Genomic DNA, 20,012 nt, shown 5'->3' with positions numbered 1-20,012 from the left:
TTTGAATATCTAAACTATCGAATTATGAAAAAAAAAATTTTCGATTTTTTCAAATTTCTAGACTAGAATACCCCCTTAAATGTATTATTTAAACCATAATATTATGGTGCATATTCAATTTAAACCAATCTGTAGTTTAAAACAAGCGTGATTTATATTGTATAAAGACCTAAATAAGAATGTGTTTTTATTGAAAATAAACGTAAACATATAATTCAAACAATTGTTCTGCTTAAACTCTATTTTTAACCATGCTAACACGTCATCATTACTTTTGTTTTAAATACATTTGTACTTAACGTAACTCTTAAAATTTATATGATACATATGTATGCATAGAGCAGCTAGTAAAGCGTTCAATGTTTTTTATGATCACATGTGTTTTGCCACATTCGTACGCCTGCATGTGCGTACAAAACTTTCCTGCGAGTCCCAGTAGTGATAATTTCTTTCGCTTGTTGGTTCCTTTAATGACGGTCCACGATTTATTTAAGATGACAGATGTGAGCAATACAGTGTAAATGACGTCCTTGTAATCTGTGAATAAGAATATGTTATTAGATTTTTGGTAATGGCATAATTTAGAAAAAGTCAAGCTTACTATAAGATACAATTTAAAAATGTAAAAAAAATTATACATTACCAAGTGATACAGTTTTCTGAACTGTCTTTAATAGTTTAAGTCGCTCTTTGTTTTGTATTTGCTCTTCGTAAAAGCAAAAAACCTTTTCCTTAAATGTGTCCCATTTACTAGATAAAATTGCTTCTTTCTCAGGGTACAATATGTTGAAATAAATTTGTATCTATAAGAAAAAGTTAAGTAGTTTTATAATAAGTTTCGAGTAGGTTTTTTCATATGAAGGGATTTAAATAAGACCAAAATATTGTTTAAATTTATTTCGTTTTTATTTTTTAAAAATTTCAAAATTAGTTAGATTTAGGGAAATATCACGTGAAAGAACAAAAAAATATTATAAAGAAATAGGTGAAAAAACTGCGACGCCACAGAGCCGAATGCAACGGCAGTAAAGCGTCTTTTTTGCGCCCTTTTAGTGTTTTCCTTCTCGTGCAAATTAATAACTTCACTCGTGAATTATTTAAAAAAATTTATTTTTATTTTTTATTCACTTAGTTTAAACTTCTCAACATTTCCTTAGTATCGACTTTTATTCTTGGCGGTTCACAATTAACATCTTATACAACCGATCTTCTCGTATGCAAAAACGGACTCCTGGCCAAGGGCCGCTTATCTGATAATCAAACCTCGGTTTAAGAGAATTGGGGAACTCATTAAGAGTTGGACAAGGGTTGGACTCCAGAGAGTCGGGAAATCGGATGATCTAATTCTCTGCTCAATTGCCAAACGGATTACGCTGTAGTTTTGGGGCTCGCCGGGTGTGTTGCTTGTGTTTACATTAGCTGGACCCAGCTTAGTTTATGTTAGGAGGACTGCGGCGCAATTGAATCTTAATAATGAACTACGATTGAAGTGGGGGAGCTAATTGGGATTCTGTGGGAACCCTGAGTAAGGGGATCCCAGCTAAGAATTGTTTATAAGAAATTGTTTATGACTTGGGTAAGGCGGCTGGGCGCTCGAGCTGGAAAGCGTTCTCAGCTAAGAATTGTATATGAAGAGTTTGTTTATAAATTGGGTAAAGAGGTTGGGATCATGAGCTGGATAACTTGCATTATACTCCTTTTATCTTGTTTGCGCGGGTTTTCACTTAATTTCCTTTCATATTCTTCATTTCTTTCGCGTATTTTTTATCCACTTCATGTTTATTACACAACCGTATGTCTTTTTTTGTTTTAAATGTAATGCTCTTTTAAGCTTTAATTTCTTCAAATGTATTATCTAAATTATCACGAAATAATACGCGCACAACAAAGAAGAAACTCAAAGAGGAAAAATGCGACAAAAAAAACGTGGACATGCACATGCCTTAATATTAAGTAATTATTGTATTTTTATTTGACTCACCTTTTTTCTGTACTTTTCACTTTTTTATTACACTTAAATGAACACTTGTCTATCGAGCTCTATTAATCACTTTTACATCCGATCAGGAGAACCGCTTTCTTCGAAGTGATCGCGGAATTCGCTACAAAGCGGTGTCAAAATATTTCGTATATACATACATACATATGCATGTGTGCAAAAAGGACGGACAAAATCTGTCGCGTGCCGTTACTTTACAATAGAGGTCAAAGTAATGGGGAAGAAAATTAGAAAATGTGTACAAATAAGTCCTTAAGTTTAATAACTTGTATATGTCAATTTAGTAATATTTATTTTATTTTATTATATTTATATATTATAAGAGCATATCTTATTGTCAAAACATCGGTACACAATAAATATTTATGTTCTTATGCACATACATATTTTCTTGACCAACAATGTGCAAATGCGAATGGAAGCAGAAGACGCGCTTGCGTTTGCCGTTTTGCTTGTTCATATTTATGTATCTCTAATTTGTCTGAATGTATGTTCATATTTATGTATCTCTAATTTGTCTGAATGTATGTAAGTATGCACATTGTGCCGTTGGCACGCACTTTTTTCTTTGGCTAAGCATGTTTTTGTATTTTTAATAGTAAACTTCAAAGCCAAATCTTATGATAATTGTCATGGAAAAAGAGAGAGGCTGCCGGTGGATGGGCAGCCGTAACTAAAACCCTTTTCTTTATACATATATTAAAGCTTTTTTTCTTTTGCAAATTACTAATAATTTAAATTATGTTGTGTATATGGGTCACAAACTGAATACATTTACATACATATGTAATTTGATTTATAATTTACAATTATTTGGTCAAATAAAAATTTTGAAAACGTTCTATATTCAAAATAAAAGAGTAAATATTCCGAACAAATTGAAAAAGTATTTACTCGAAATATAAAAAACCATCAAATATACTATGAATTGAACTACTTTTTATAATAGTTAAAACCAAGATGGCCACATTGGATTTGAATGTGACTAACTTGTTTTAAATAAAAATCACTTTGAATTGAATACTTACATATTTGACATACGGCTTAAATATGTTTTTTATTTATATGAAAGGTTTTAATATTTAATATGACTATGCATGGGAGTAAAAAAAATCAAATAAAAATATATTTGATTTCACTTCGCGTTTTTTTTACCAGTGTACGTACATACATCTCAACTGATAAGACGGATTGGGATGTATGGCTAAAATATTTTGTTTATTGCTTCAACACGTCACCCTTTATGGCACATGATTATTGTCCATGTGAGTTAGTATTTGGTAGGACTTCGAATTTACCAAAACATTTTAATAGCATAGATAGAATAGAACCTACATATAATGATTATGCAAAAGAAACAAAGTTTAGATTAGAGCAAGCTTTCAAAAGAGCCAGATTAATATTAGAAACAATAAGAGAAAACAAAAATGTCATTATGATAAAAACGTTTAGATGTTGAACTAAAAATAGGAGATCAAGTTTTATTAAAGAATGAAATGAAATTAGAATACAAATATACGGGACCATATACAGTAATTGGTATAGGAGATAATGATAATATAAGAATTTCAAATATTAAAAACATAGAACAAAAAGTTCATAAAGATAGGCTAAAAATGTGTATATAATCATGTGTGTGTGTGTGTTGTTCATAAATGTGTTCATAATCACTTTTAAAAAGTTTTTGCATATGGCCATACATAGAATAAATACCATAAAAAAATTCAATAAAAATAATAATAAGAAACAAGGAAGAACGCTATAGTCGAGTACCTCGACTATCAGATACCCGTTACTCAGCTAAAGGGACCAAAGGGAAATGGAGATATGCAAGCAGCAAAGCGAGATTGAAATGCGCCACCTATCGGCGGTAGACAGATTTAAGCGTTATGGGCGTTATAGTGGGCGTGGGTCAATCGATAGGTATTGACGAGACCAATACAGTTCAGTTAAAATTTTGTATCTAGCATGAGAACTGTGGGCGCCACAGGCTTGGGCGGTTTGTGGACGTTAGAGTGGGCGTGGCATATTTGCGTAACAAACTTGCGCTGCGCACAAGGCTACGGAATCTAAATCTGAGATCCCAATTCTCTATCCTTAATAGTATCCGAGATATCCACGTTCATATTTACGATTTTTTTAAGTTTGTGGGCGGTTTGTGGGCGTAAAAGTGGGCGTGGCGTTTTTATCAATCGATAAGTATTGATGAGAACAATACATTTCAGTTAAAATTTTTATTCTAGCATCAAAACTGTAGGAGCCACAGTTTTGGGCGGTTTGTGGGCGTTAGAGTGGGCGTGGCACTCTACTGAAACAAACTTGCGCTGCGTAAGAAGCTCAGAAATCTGCACGCCAAATCTCAATAGCCTAGCTCTCATAGTTTTCGAGATCTCAGCGTTCATCCGGACAGACAGACGGACAGACGGACATGGCTAGATCGACTCGGCTAGTGAGCCTGATCAAGAATATATATACTTTATGGGGTCGGAAACGCTTCCTTCTGCCTGCTACATACTTTCCGACGAATCTAGTATACCCTTTTACTCTGCGAGTAACGGGTATAACAAGGAAGAACGCTATAGTCGAGTACCTCGACTATCAGACACCCGTTACTCAGCTAAAGGGACCAAAGGGAAAGGGAAATGCGCCACCTACCGGCGGTAGACAGATTTTACCGTTATGGGCGTTAGAGTGGGCGTGGCAAATTTTTTTTGGATCAATCGATAGGTATTGACGAGACCAATACATTTCAGTTAAAATTTTTTATCTAGCATGAAAATTGTGGGCGCCGCAGGCCTGGGTGGTTTGTGGTTAGAGTGGGCGTAACAATACGGAAATAATAGTAGTACACACCCACAAAAGAACACCAACACGAACATTAAGATTAAGACAAATAGACAATTTAATTATAAGAGTCTACAATTTCATGTACATGTAATCCTCTTCTGACGCTACAAGCGCGTTTACAATCTACGTGGTGACAACCCTCCATATTTTCAAATATGATGCACCGCTTGTCCCCTTACAACAAGGTACCGTCTGGAGGACCAATGGTGTCTTCATACTGGCTCACGTCATCAATCTAGGCCGCATGCAGCAAATCATAGGTATCGATATATTTCCATGAAGGTAGAATGGAATCTTTCTACCTGTCCGTTTACTTCGCTTTTCTGAGTTGGGGTGTGATAAAGTTCAACTCCCAGCGTTCGAAAGTAGTTTAGGACAGTTGGGCAACTCAGGTATATTTTTTTATCCAACGTGAAAACGTTGTGCGAATAATACTAGCCATCCTGGGGAAGTAATACTTTTCTAGGATTTGAGTACGGACCTCTTTTGAATTTCTATGAGCTCTGCGATGCTCTTTCTCGATGACTTCGCAAATTTGATCTTCATCCGTAATATCCTCTTCTAGGCGCTGTGTTATACGGATGTTATACAATTAAAAATTCTGGAAGCAACAGGTCTGAAGGAGTTGTAGGTAATCATCCGGGATTTTAATTCCATTGATTACTGAAGGTTTTAAGTATTTCTTTAGTGAGCTTAGAAGGGTTGAAGGGGTGTGATCATTAATTGGAATTGAGTGGCGCACATATTCAGCATGTGGGTGCCCATACGAATAATCGGACAGATCTGAATAAAAAATCAATTGATTCCGGTAGGCGTTAATCGGGGTTTCAACGTGGGGAATTAAACAAGAGGCGTCTTGAAGAGCGCTTTGAACCGTAGCTATGGAATCCGACTCGGAGGCGGTATCATTGTCAGAGCCCAGGTGATTAACATAGCTCTTGAAAGGGCATCGGCCACTATATTTGACTTCCCTGGTTTGTATATTAATTCGCAATTGAACTCCTCAATACGGGACTTCCAGCGTTTTAACTTGGCGTTAAAATTTATATTGCCCAGTGCAAATGTTAAAGGCTGGTGATCAGTGTAAATCTTAATAGATCCAGCACCATACAAATAAGAACGAAAGTTATCTAAGGCCCACACTATCGCGAGCAGTTCTTTTTCGTTGGTGGCGTTGTTCTCTTCTGTCTGACTCCAATATCGGAAGATATACGCTATTGGCCGATCTTTGCCAGAGTCCACTTGAGAAAGGACTGCTCCGATAGCGTAGTTTGACCGGTCTGTGGTTAGGTGGAAGGGTTTGGAAAAATTTGGAAATGCCAATACCTCTGAGGATGAAAGGATAGTTTTCAAATCATTGAAGGCTTTCATCGTGGCCTCATCGAGTTCAATGGGTACTTTTTTTGATTGTGAAAATTTAACTCTAGTGAACTCTCCTTGGGTTAAGTTAGTCATGTGTTCACTTAATACATCGTCGATCATTCTTTGAAATACCGCTGTGGCATTTTGTGTAGAAAATGCTGTTTTGGACTCCAACATTTAAATTTAATGGAATCCCGAAGGCCTTCCCTAGGCTTGCCAAAATAAAACAAGGGAGAACGCTATAGTCGAGTACCTCGACTATCAGATACCCGTTACTCAGCTTAAGGGACCAAATGAAACTAGAGATATGCAAGCAGCAAGGCGAGATTAAAATGCGCCACCTACCGGTGGAAGACAGATTTAAGCGTTGTGGGCGTTAGGGTAAGCGTGGCAAAAATTGGACCAATCGATAGGTATTGACGAGACCAATACATTTCAGTTAAAATGTTTTATCTAGCATGAAAATTGTGGGCGCCACAGCGTAATAGTGGGCGTGGAATATTCGCGTTACAAAATTACGCTGCGTACAAAGCTACGGAGTCTAAATCTGAGATCCCGATTCTCTATCTTTAATAGTTTCCGAGATATCCACGTTCATACTAACGATTTTTTGAAGTTTGTGGGCGTGGCAAACTGGGTCAATCGATAGGTATGGATGAGAACAATACATTTCAGCTAAAATTTTTATTCTTGCATCAAAACTGTAGGAGCCACAGTTTTTGGCGGTTTGTGTGCGTTAGAGTGGGCGTGGCACTCTGCTGAAACAAACTTGCGCTGCGCAGGAATCTCAGGAATCTACAGGCCTATTTCCAGTTTTGTAGCTCTTATAGTTTCCGAGATCTCAGCGTTCATACCGACAGACGGACATGGCTAGATCGACTCGGCTAGTGATCCTGATCAAGAATATATATACTTTATGGGGTCGGAAACGCTTCCTTCTGCCTGTTACATACTTTTCGACGAATCTAGTATACCCTTTTACTCTACGAGTAACGGGTATAATTAATGTCCGGTATTGGATAAGTATCCGCAATCGTGACAGCGTTTAAGCGCTTAAGGTCGATGACCATGCGGTATTGTTTCTCTCCGTTCGGTTTGGGTTTCTTTGGAGCTACACAGACCGGGGAGTTATAGGGACTCTTTGATTGTTTGATGATCCCATCCCGCAAGAGTTCCTCTATCTGTCAATCCACTTCCCCCCTCATATTGGTAGGGTAGGGATAGCTCTTTGTGTATATGGGGTCTGAGGTGCTGGTGCGAATCTCAGCCCTAAACGCTCGTGTCTACGGCCTCTCCGGGCGAGAGTGGTTCAAAGATTTTGAAATATTCGGTGTTTTGCATCCAACAACAGATGTACATTTAGGGACTTTTTTGCAAGGAGGAGTATCTTAATACCGAGTGATATTGTCAAAAGATCGTTTTTTCTGTACCTGTTCGGGCGCCAGTTATGGCCGGACATGGATAGAGGATGGAGTATTCTCCCCTATATTACCTAGTTAGATTCAGCTGCATTGTGGTTCCTTTCGTCTTTTAGCTTCTTCGTCTCTTCCTTCTATGACTTTGAATTCAATCTATACGAATTTTCTTAAAAAAAAAAATAATGGTTTTATTGCTTAAGATAAAGTAGTCTTCTCTAGTAGGGGGTACAATTTGAAGTAGTTCTAAAATCGTTCTTGGAGTCGCTGGTTGGCTTAAACAGTACTGCCCGTCAGCATAATGCTGGCAGTGCGGCTGCGGAAACCCGATGCCGATGGCAGCGGCTTTGGGTATTTTGCCCAATGTGTTGCTAAGCACCATATGCTAACGCTGCATTTCCGTTAGGGCGCAGCGATGGGTAGGGGTAGCGGCGGCGGCTATAGCTGAGGCAGCTAGCGGGCGGTCTGCGCTCTTCCACTGTCGCGCTGCTGCCGTTGCAATTCTCCCGCTGACGTTCTGTCGCTGTGCTGTCGCTCTGACGCAGCCGTCGCTGACGTTGTCTCTGCTGCTGCTGCATCGCTGCTGGTCCCATAACTTAGCGGCTGAACTTGAATGTTTGGTGTCGTTGCGTGTCCGAGAGCGGTTATGGCAACGGGCCCTAGTTTGTTGGTGGCCGAGAGGGGTGATGAGAGAGGTGTGGTGTCAGGTATCGTGGTCGAAAGGGGGCGAAGGGAAGGGGGCGCTTGGCCGGTGTTAAATTGCATACACCGATCGGTATTCAGTACTATCGAACGATACCCAAAAGTCTGTTTAATGCGGACATCAGTAAATAAGTTCGATTTAAAAAAAAATAATTAATTCAGTTCGTAAGGCAAAAACGGGCAGATTGATGATTGATGTTTGAATTTTTTTCCGACTGAGGTAGTTTAAAATAGGACAGATCTGTTCGGAAAAAGGAGTAAATGCCAGCGCTGACCCTAGTTGGCACATTTTCCTTGTTTTTTTCCTTCTTGTTACTTGTGATTGTTAACATATGAAATTCTACATCATCTATAATTTCATCATTTTTCCAATAAAAATACATTTTTCGAATCCTAATCTCAAAGGATTTCCATTTATCTCCTTTTAAATCTCGGATAACTCGGAATCTATGAAAGATAGAGAATTGGGATTTCAGATTTAGATTCCGTAGGCTAGAGCGCAGAGCAAGTTTGTTACGCGAATATGCCACGCCCACTCTAACGCCCACAAGCCGCCCAAACCTGTGGCGCCCACAATTTTCATGCTAGATAAAAAATTTTATCTGAAATGTATTAGTATCGTCAATATCTATCGATTAATCCAAAAAAAAGTTTGACACGCCTTTGGCGCCCACAATTTTCACAATTTTAATAAATATAATAATAATAAATTGATTAATTTCCTCATGAAATTTCATTTTATTATTTCTGTTTTCTTGTAGGTCTTTACAAATCTAGTCTCAACTTTAAAATGATGTATAAAAATTATTTTATTGTTTTGGAGCTATTTTTAAAAAATGCCAAAATAATATATGCATTGTTAAGAGCACAAACCCCTCCCTTAAGATGTGTTTCACAATATGGAACCTAAACCTGTTTAATGACGGACAGCCCATTTCCTCGATATTGATGAGCTGACGACTCCCAAAACATCGTCTGTAGAAATCGTTTCTTTTCCACACCGTTACAAATAATTTGTTTTCTGTTTGTAATGGTCCTTAGATACTTTCCAGCTTGCGGAAAACTATTTTCTTGATCGTTCCAAAAAAATGTTGTGATGTGTATTGGTTAACCAAATGGCAGTCTTTCCACAGTAAATTTTGTAGAATAATAATACATTTATTCACTTATTTTGCTTTGCGGACATGTTTTATTATATTATTTAAGCTTTATACCCTTATGATTTCAGTCAGAAGTTTGCAACGCAGTGAAGGAGACGTTTTCGACCCCATAAAGTATATATATTCTTGATCAGCATCACTCGACGAGTCGATCTAGCCATGTCTGTCTGTCCGTCTGTCCGTCCGATTCTACGCAAACTAGTATCTTAGTTTTAAAGCTATCGGGCTCAAACTTTCCCAAAAGTCTATGCTTGGAAATAGCATTTTTTAATTAGATCTGAACTTCGAATTTCATTTTATCAAAATCGGACGACTATATCATATTGCTGAAATAGAACATAGAACATACACTCTCATTATGGGAGCAATCCTAGCGCAATAAAGCTAAAATTCCCACTTAGCCAGAGCAAAATTTCGTCCTTTTTGAGCGCCACCTAACCGTTGAGGCCGTCGATACCTTCCGATCTGCCAATTCCCTCCACGTCCAGTCCGAAGACACAAATCGAATGGCAGAACGTCCAAGAGTAAGATCGTTCACTACTAGAGTCGATCCAGAACTCAAAGGATGCGATTTGTGTCCACGCTTCCTACAAATGACGGTAGACGATCGCCTAGTCCATATCGAAAGGAAACTGTTACGCTCCAGTTCCTTTGCAAGCAGCCATCAAACCCAGGATTGCATTAAATTCAAGGCTAGCATTTTTGACCAAGTACCGGAATTTTTATTAATAAGCCAAATAAAACCAAAAACCATTGCATTTTGCATCGTAAGCAAAAAACATACACCGAGGTATCTTTTTCTTGCTCGTGAGAGAGCCGAGCAACGGCAGATAAGATGTTCTAGGGCTTCGATAGCCCCCGATTCATCGCATTGAGTATTCCGAGTGTGGTTGCGTGTGATGCGGCCAGACAGTGGCCTGTGAGGATTCCCACTAACAGTCTTCAGTCTTTCCGTGGTAGATGCGGTACATAGTGACCGAGTTTAGCGTTGCGCTCTTTGCACATAATTCTTGAGATTCGGCAAGTCTTGGCATTCCTTCACCTGCTTTTTGCTCGCGTGTCCGCTTGTTTCTCCAGGGCGCTTTGTAGCGTTCGGAGGTAAATAGGCACGTTCTCCGTTCTGCCGTTCGTCAGCTCTACGCCCTCCCTTACAAGAATGTCAGCTCTACGCCCTCCCTTACAAGAACGTCAGCTCGTTGCCATCGATGCCCTGGTGGCTGGAAGCCCAATAGATCCGCACTAACTTTGTCGTGCTGAGGCTATCTAGTGCCTCCCTGCTCGCCATTAGATTTTTGGAACTGACCGTTGACGATTGCATGGATCTTATCGCCGTTTGGCTGTCCACGAACAAGTTGACCACACTTCTGACCACTTCTGCCGCTTTTCTTATGGCGAAGACTTCTGCCTGGAATATGCTGCAGTCGCTGAGTAGCTCATAAGACAGCCTTATTTCAGGGTCCGTACAGTATAAGCGCGCTCCTACTCCCCCTTCCAACTTGGAGCCGTCTGTGCATATGTTAAGGTGTTGAGTCTGGTCCCGACCCGCTTTCCAACCCGTTTTAACCTTCGGGCACTTTCTGTGGATCATGTAGTCCGTTTTTTTTCATCATGCTTCGGCCGATTAAACTCGGCACTGCACCCTTGTAGGTTTTAAGTTACAGATCGGTTTTTAGGGCTCTAGATAGATTTATGTATTGACATGAACAGAGCTCATATAACCTTAAACTTATGACAATAAGTGTTCTTCTTGAACATTCTGCCAAGGGCCGGCAAGGTGAGGTATATAGGTTATCAATTTGTAAATTCTTTTCGTTAACTGTTCAGGCCCACTGTCCGGCGAATCTGGACCGGCCCCGCTATCCAGCTGCACCGCTCTACCGCTCTCCCGCGCTCCCGCTCTCTCGCGCTCCCGCTCTCCTGCGCTGTTCCCAGCTCCCTCCATGAAGTCTCCGCTGCGCTTTGAAGAGCAGAGCGGAGCTTAGATTAAGTTAGTTCGATTTTGGAGTTCAAAGAGAAATAAACCGCGGTCGTACCCCCGCCTACTTTTACCAGTTTAACTTTTGTGCGTACATTCATTTCGATCAAGGGGCAAATACGCGTTTCGAGTGGTTTCTCCCCTACAGCTTCCGCCGCACCAGCAGCAAACCGCACCATCAGCAAACCGCCGAAGCCCAGCGCAGCAGCCCGCCGACGCCGCCAGTTTCCCGCCGTCGCCTCCCACGCCATTCCATCAGCGCCACCACGGTACCCCGCTACCCCCCGGCGTACATTAACAATACAAACATAAAATTAGTGGACTGAATTTTTTTTAATTCGATACACAGATATACGTTTGGAAATATTTTTATACCCGTTATTTGTAGAGTAAAAGGGTATATTCTATTCGGGGAAAAGTAACAGCTAGAAGAAAATGTCACCGTCCCAATATTAGTATATACAAGGGTGGTCAAAAGTATTTTCACAAAAAAAAAGTTAAATATACTCATAATTTGAACTTACATCTTGTTAACTTTGGCATCAATGGATAGGTAATTTAAATGCCGTTTGAATGATACAATACATTTCTTAACCCATTCAGTACTTATTGAAAAGGACGAATTTGTGTATAAATGTCCTTTTTGAACTTTTTCCCTCTACTTGAAAACTTAAATTTTTTGATGCAAAAAGTTTCTTCAAACAAAAACAATAGTAACTGCAAAAATAATTTTTCAAAAATCATTTTGCTTATATTTTTTATGATTTTTTGGAAATGCTTAGAAACATGCATTTTAGCCATAATTTTCTCTTTTTCATACAAATTTTTTCCGACATTGTCACCTTCGAAAAATCATAAAAAATATAAGCAAAATGATTTTTGAAAAATTATTTTTGCAGTTACTATTGTTTTTGTTTGAAGAAACTTTTTGCATCAAACAATTTAAGTTTTCAAGTCGAGGGAAAAAGTTCAAAAAGGACATTTTCACACAAATTCGTCCTTTTCAATAAGTACTGAATCGGTTAAGAAATGTATTGTATCATTCAAACGGCATTTAAATTACCTATCCATTGATGCCAAAGTTAACAAGATGTAAGTTCAAATTATGAGTATATTTAACTTTTTTTTTGTGAAAATACTTTTGACCACCCTTGTATATTGAATGTGTGAAATAAAAAATGACTGGCTTATGCGACACAGACGAATTCATAAATTTATTTTTTCTCATCTGATAGAGATGCCAGACGGGCAAAAGTAAGTCTTCTATTGGCTTCCTTGCTTTGCGCACATCATAAATGGCAATCGTTAAAATAAAATACGATAACTTAACTAGGTTGAAGCAACCTGTTAAAAAAATTGTATGATATCTTGAAAGCGGGAAATAAAATAAATGCTAGAAATTTATTTATTCTCAGTTGATAAAGATGTCAGACGGGCAAAAATTATTGGAATATTTTGGTTAGTTATACCTCATACTCTCAGGTGGGAACAAGTAGTAGAAGTAGCTCTAACAACAGTAGAAGGTCGTTTGTGGTCTAAAAGAGTAACATTGGCTATGTGAGTTTTGCAGTGCATCTGACCATCCCCTCTAACAATGTCATGCATATCCAAATTAATCTCTCTCCTTGCGGCATGCTGAGATCAAAAAATTGTCTTTATCCCTTAAAAGTTTGAAACGTGGAAGCCATACTCGAGGTTGTACGCGCGGTAATTGCCGTGCTTGTGGAAATAGACCTCATACGTTATTGCATTTATTAATACGTTACTACATCTTGTAATTTCTCGTTTCGCAAAGCAGTTACAGCTAAAAACTCGCTCCGCATCTCTGATTTCGGGACTCGCTGAGACAAGGGTCCTAACTATAGGACATACTGTGGACATTTGCCTAAAATCTTAGACATCTGATTGTTCTGAGTTACTGTCCTCACTCATCACTCCTACTGTCACCGATAACCAACCCACCATTGACTTGAACATAGAGAAATGAAATATTCCCGCCAACATTCGATTAGCGGATCCTCATAAGCCTCAACGAATAGACTTGCTGATTGGATGTATGATCTGTTGTGTGTTGGGCAGATTAAGCTTGTTCCTGGTCTACCTCTTCTTCGGGAAAACTCGTCTAGGCCAGGTCGTTTTTGGTGGAGGACAGAAACATTTCATTACGAATGGCCAACTGTGTTTTTAATGACGTAATAAATAAATTCAAGTTACATTATTGGTAAAACACGGTTTTCCACAACTGAAAGGTCAACACGTCAACTCCGGCTTATGGCACTCGAAATCTGTAAGACTAATTTTTAATCCTTTTTGCGTGATGTGTTCACAATACAATGAATTTCTTGTTATTTTCTGAATGATTTAACAATTTTAATGTAAAAAAATTCTATCTCACCTGTCCTTTCCTTGTGGAAATCCTAACGGGGAGTTGCGAGCTTACAAGCGAGATACAATCAACGTTGTTTTTGTCGGTAAGAACTATGCACTAGTTGACTTGAGATAAAGGCTCTAACTTTCCAATTGGATTCGCAACATTTGTTAGAGCCTTGTACGCAGATGATTTCATTTCTGGGGGCAACTCAATTTCAGAGGTTATAAACAATATATAGAAGACTTCTAACATCCTTTCTTGTGCAAACTTCAAACTCCTCTAATGGTGTTCTAGTCATTCAGCTGTTTTCGAAAATATATCTGAGGCTGACAAAGAGCAGTTTCTGAAGTTCTATGACGGAATTGACCAAGTAACCAAGATTCTTGGCTTTGCGTGGGATCAGTCCACCGACAACTCATTGTTTTCATTTTTGCCGCTACCTTAAAGTACATAGCCCAGTAAACGTTCCATCTTGTCGACTATTGCACATGTCTACGGCCCCCTTGGCCTTATTGGACCGGCAATAGCATAGTGCAAGATCTTTTTGCAGCATGTATGGAAGGTAAAGCGGAATTACTCGAAGTCAAGAGTAACTCGCTTAAAGACACTATCCATACCAAAGCTGGAGTTCAGTAAAGCGAATTGAATGTTTTGATGGAGAGTATTTTTGTTGGAGAGATTCATCACGGCTTAGAGTAAGTACTTTCGGATGGCAACCCTGTTAACATCCTTTCTATGGGTGCAACTACTGATCAGGTTCTTTAATCTAGGCTTTGGATCCATGGTAAAGATTTCTTCAGTCGAAATCAAAAGAACTGGCCTGCTTCTTATGTTCTACTAAACCCATAAATTGAGCTTCGAAAAAACGTTCTGCTAGTCTATTCCCCTTCTTTGGATGTCACTATAAAATGCATGTATATAAATTCGTTCACTGTCATTCAAAGAGTTTTTGGGTACGTCTTAAAATCTATTTGCCATTATCGTCATGCGGTCTAAGGAAGTTGTGAGAAAATCTAGCCCAATTGAGTCGCTACTACTCTTTCTGTACGATCATGGCACTTTGGGGGTTGGTGGAATAGTTCAAAACTCGGAACTTCCCCCTATTTAAACACCATTCTATCCTATTCGAAGCTTTCATGGACGGCAGCTGCACGCTGGACCTCGTGCTTTGCTTTCATATTTGCGTTTGCAGTTTTGGCCCATTGGCGGGTCGAGTTTTCCGGAGTGGTCAGCAAATGCATCACGTGCTTCCGAGCTAAGACGCATTTGATTTTCATGTCATGGATAGCCTCTCTAAGGAACGATTAGCTGGACCCCTAACCTTTTAAGTTGACGACGTTAACTATTGCTGCCCCTTTTACTACAAGTCATCATCATTTTGTAGGCGAAATAATTATCATCATAAGTTAACACGATTGGTTTTGTGCGACGATTACCCTGCGGCTGATAGCCAATTTTGTTTGGCTTAAAATATAGATTGCCGCTTCATTCCTCCCCGATCGCCGCATTTGGGTGTCTTATGGGAGGCAGCCATAAAACCGCAAAGCATCACTTTTATCGCTGCGTTGGAACTTCGTTGCTCTGTTTAGAGGAAAAGCGGAACCTAGAGTGTGAGATTTCTGCCATCGTTAGTTCTCACAGAACCCAGCTGATCCAGACAAATTGACTCCCGCTTACTTTCTTCTCGGTGGACCAGCTGAGATCGCGGGTAGATGGCGCATTTCAGTCTCGCTTTGCTGCTTGCATATCTCCATTTCCCTTTGGCTTCTTTAGCGGAGTAACGGGTATCTGATAGTCGAGGTTCTCGACTATAGCGTTCTTCGTTGTTTTTGTATTTAGAGGGTATTGAAAACCAATTATCTGTCCTTTAAATTGTTTAATAAATTGGTTAATTTCCTCATGAAATTTCATTTTATTAATTCTGTTTTCTTGTAGGTCTATACACATCTAGTCTCAACTTTAAACTGATGTATAAAAATTATTTTATTGTTTTGGAGCTACTTTTAAAAAATGTCAAAATATTATATTCTTTGTTAAGAGCAGAAACCCCGCCCTTAAGATGTGTTTCACAATATGGAAACCGGTTTCCGATTTTGATAAAATTAAATTCGAAATTCAGAACTAATTAAAAAATGTTATTTCCAAGCGTTGGAGGTTGTATGTTAAAAAACACCGAGGCTATAATTTGTTTCATATTATTTTCCCACCAATTTTTCGATCGTTCCTATTGCAGCTATATGTATGATACAGTCGTCCGATTTTAAAAATTTAATTCGAAATTCAAAACTAGTTAAAAAATGTAATTTCCTTTCTTGTTTTATTATTCCTCTGGTGCAAAAATAATTATCCTTCTGGGTTAGATTTATTTAGCACATTGTGCATTTGAAACATTGCGAATGCCAAAGTATTTATGATTTTTTTATTGAATGGATTGATGCAAAATTTTCTTTATTCTATTGATCAGAATTTTAAGGACAATTAAAAGAGATTCCGTAGACTTTACTTTTAAGTGGTAGCCAACTTTCTCATTTTATCTCATCGCCTTAGACTCGCAGAGAGTTCGGCCTTGTGGGCTTGGGGAACCGTCACCGTTCTCAGACTAGGGTGAATAAGCCTTGCTCTCCAGGCCGACGCCTTTCGAGGCAATACCTGTCCCTTGCTCTGTCCCGGACGGTCCCGCTAGGTTCTTGCTCAGATCGCGCTGACAGTCAAGGCTACCGCCAGGAAGCTGCCTAGCAGTTCACTTTGCTTTACGCCTAGCGCAGACGAACGTTCCACCCGGCTTCACACTAATGCTTGATGTCCGCGACACTCCTGCGCTCCCCAATGAGCTCCGCGCGGCGACGGTAACGTGACCGTCGGAGATGTCTGATGGCGTCGCTGCCGATGTCCTCTGCGCTGTCTCCTGATTAGTAGCTTGGTGTTCTGTCACTCGGCGAGTTGGGTGGTTGCTGTTCGGGAAGTTCGCCGGTAATCGCAGGGCTCTCCAGGCGAACGCCTCTTGAAACCGCAAATCGATCCACCGCTCGTCCGACACGCCAGGTCCTGCTTGGTCGGGCAAGGTACGTTGTTTCTCAGACAACTCTTCTTCCCAAGCTGACGGTTCTTCGTCGTAGGCCTCTTTCGCTTGACAGACCCGCCGGGCGACTCGCCAGGGTGTGGTCGTGACAAAGTTGGAAAACAAACGTCTTGACTTAACCGTGTGATGCCTTCCGGAACTCAGCCACTTGTGTCTCAATTCGGAGATTCCTGATGTCCCAATCCCGAACGTCTCGACGTGGCGATCTTGCTCTTTGTATGCTTCCCACGGCGCTGTTTCCGACGACTCGCTTTGTTGTGGCTCCCTCGTAGATTACTTGCTTGACTGACTGTTCACTTGGTACTTTAACTGATCTTGAAGGTTTGACTCCTCGTGATCGACTGATCCAGCTGCCAGCGCTCTGCGGCCTTATATAGGGCCTCCGGGAACCGCTATTCCCGTGATGCTTGTGGCACGCCTGTGTGCCGCTCTACTGCCGAGATGTAGCACTTCTTCTCCCGGTCCAAAGTTCATGGCAGAGTCCAAAGTCCGGTGGAGTTCCATTATCCCCTTTTGCACACGGCACTCTTGCTCTGCCCGCCAAGTCTCCATTCTCTCATTATCCGCTCCTTGGTCTCCAAACTCTCCTGCTCTCCATCCTTGGTCTCCAAACTCTCACGTTCTCCATCCTTGGTCTCCAAACTCTCTCGTTCTCCATCCTTGGTCTCCAAACTCTCTCGTTCTCCGCTCCTTGGTCTCCAAACTCTCTCCTCGCCGCGCCGTCACGGTGAGCGGCCGGCCATCTGCTTCTGCTGCTGCTTAGACTTGTGGGGAGTTATTCAACTCCTCACATTCCCCCTCACTTCAGGAAACATTAAAAAACTCCACTGGGACATCGATACTCAAAGGCTATCGATCCCAGTTCGCTGCTCATTGCTGCGTCCTACTCCTTTTATTGGTTCCTCCGCCTGGTCACACCATCCGTGAGTGATCGATGTTTATTCGACTATCGATACCGACGGTGAGGCGTTGCCACCTGCTCGTTGCGATATTTCCACCTTTTGGCTATATTTCCAGTTTGCGTGTGCCCATCGATCGCTCTATCGTCCAGTGCCAATCGATCGCCAATCGAGGCGCCCCCTTCCCTGGCTCGTGGTGATTTTGCAACTTTCGATCTGCCCGCACAGCTTCTGGCTGATTTGTCTTTTCCATTTTATTTTCTCAGCTCCTTCCAGCCTATGCCGTTCGTTGTCCTTAACCCCGAGTGCAATGGCCCCAGCGGCCTTGAATAACGTTTGGCCTTCTTTTGCAGCAGAGCTTTTCTGCCCGTGGTGAGTTGCACTTTTGGTTGAACCGGCATTTACATCTCTTTCATTTCAGGGTTTGCCCGTGTTCTTTTCCTGTTAACTGTTGGTGCGATGCGTGTTTCTATCTTTTGTGACCAGCTGGATACGGTGTAGATCTGATTCTGCACCGTCCTCTCCCTTTCCTCGGGTAACAACTAGACGAGCTCGTCCGGCGCATTCCGTATAAAATCTCCGGGGGCTACGGTGTGTGTCTGAGCGACTTGTGTTGCTTGTCTCCCTCCGCGCATACTCCCTTCTACGTGGCGTAATCGGTTGACTCTGGCTCGCGCCCGACGCTGAAACCTGTTGCCTTGCGGGTGGATCCCTTATCTTTACTCGTGCTTTGTGTCGTTCTCGTAAGTATCCTTTCCGCCTGGCGTAATCACGCATCACTTTGGCAAATGCCCGACGATGAATCCTGTTGCCTTGCGGTCGGGATCACCATCCATCCTTATCCACGTCCTTGTGACCTATCCTTTTGATTGTCCTTTCTGCGTGGCGTGTGGATGACTCTCGCTTACGCCTGACGCATAATCCTCTGGCCTCGTAGTCTGGATCAATGTGAAATCCTTATCCTTGTCCTTGTGACCTCTTGTTAGTCATCTGATGTGTCTGCCGTCTGCCCGTTTTGTTGTTGCATTAGCTTGCTAACGTGAACGGTCCGTTCTTTCTTTGAATGTGTGTGCCGTATTTTGCAGATCACAGAAGAGACGAAATCTACAACTTGGTAAGGGCCATCTCACCTCGGGGCTAGTTTCGCAGCAAATCCTTCAGCCGCTTTGGACAGGTGATGTTCCTTGGCCCACACTATGTCGCCCACAGCTGGTGACCATTGCCTCCTTCTCAGATTATAGTGTCTGGCTTGGTCCTTTGCCTTTTCCATATTTCGCCGTACGATCTCGAATACCTCCCTCAGTTTGTTGGCGTTTTCCTCAGGGGTCTCCGTAGCTCGTCCAGTGCCTAGGCTTTCCTTATCATATAGGGTGCTGGGTAGACGCGGTTCCCTTCCCTGCCGGTGGATTCCGATGTGCTCGTGTTCACTGCTAGCATAATCTCCGGCCACTTCTCGTCCCAGTTTCTCTGGTCCTGCCCTGCAAATTGCGCAATCATGGTCTTAACTGTTCTGTTCGATCGTTCGGTCGGATTCTTTTGTGGTGTGTATGGTGCGGTGAATTGTTGACTGATACCCATCTCAGCCAGGAAACTTTTAAAGATACGGCCTGCAAGCTGTACTCCGTTGTCCGTTATGACCACCTTCGGGACCCCGTACCTAGCGACTATGCGCTCCCTAAACGCCTTCTTGAGCGACTCGGCTGTCGCACTGCGCAGGGGCACCAGTATCGGGCTGCCAACCGTGCAATTGTCCTCAGGCTTCCTACGTGTTCCGCCGATGGTGCGTCGTGGTTTTCCCTCAACACTGTTTCCCGTAGCGACTTAGGGACGCACATCTTCCATGGCGCGACGTCTTCACTGCCTGCTCGGTGTGGTATGTTTCTGTACAGTGTCTCACCATCCATTACATAGACCGGGTACTTCTGCGGTTGGGTCCTTATCTTTTCAACCATGTCCTTGATCCAGCTGCATCCTCCTGGAGCTATTGTCGCCGATGCCTCTTTTAATCCTCGTAGCATCTCTGGTAGTGGTTGTCTTGAAAATGCGTCGGCCACCACGTTTAGCTGACTTTTTATGTACGCTATCTCAAAGTCGTAGTGTTGTAGCTCCAGGGCCCATCTTGCGATCCTTCCTGAAGGGCTATCGATGCTGTTGAGCCACTTCAGGGCCATGTGGTCGGTTACTACCTTAAAGTGGTAACCTT

General features: G+C 41.3%; 1 long non-coding RNA gene across 1 annotated transcript; it reads right to left on the bottom strand.

Annotated features, from left to right (window-relative positions):
• Positions 1 to 214: 214 nt before the first annotated feature.
• Positions 215 to 2,087, bottom strand: LOC119559598. Its single transcript, XR_005220862.1, has 3 exons — positions 1,982 to 2,087; positions 644 to 803; positions 215 to 537 (listed from the first exon to the last, which is right to left on the bottom strand). It is a non-coding gene; the product is annotated as an uncharacterized LOC119559598 (long non-coding RNA).
• Positions 2,088 to 20,012: the final 17,925 nt, after the last annotated feature.

This window comes from Drosophila subpulchrella, unplaced genomic scaffold, assembly GCF_014743375.2.
Source record: "Drosophila subpulchrella strain 33 F10 #4 breed RU33 unplaced genomic scaffold, RU_Dsub_v1.1 Primary Assembly Seq25, whole genome shotgun sequence".
Taxonomy (NCBI): domain Eukaryota; kingdom Metazoa; phylum Arthropoda; class Insecta; order Diptera; family Drosophilidae; genus Drosophila; species Drosophila subpulchrella.
Note: the sequence above shows the minus strand (reverse complement) of the source record. Positions and strands in the feature narration are given on the sequence as shown.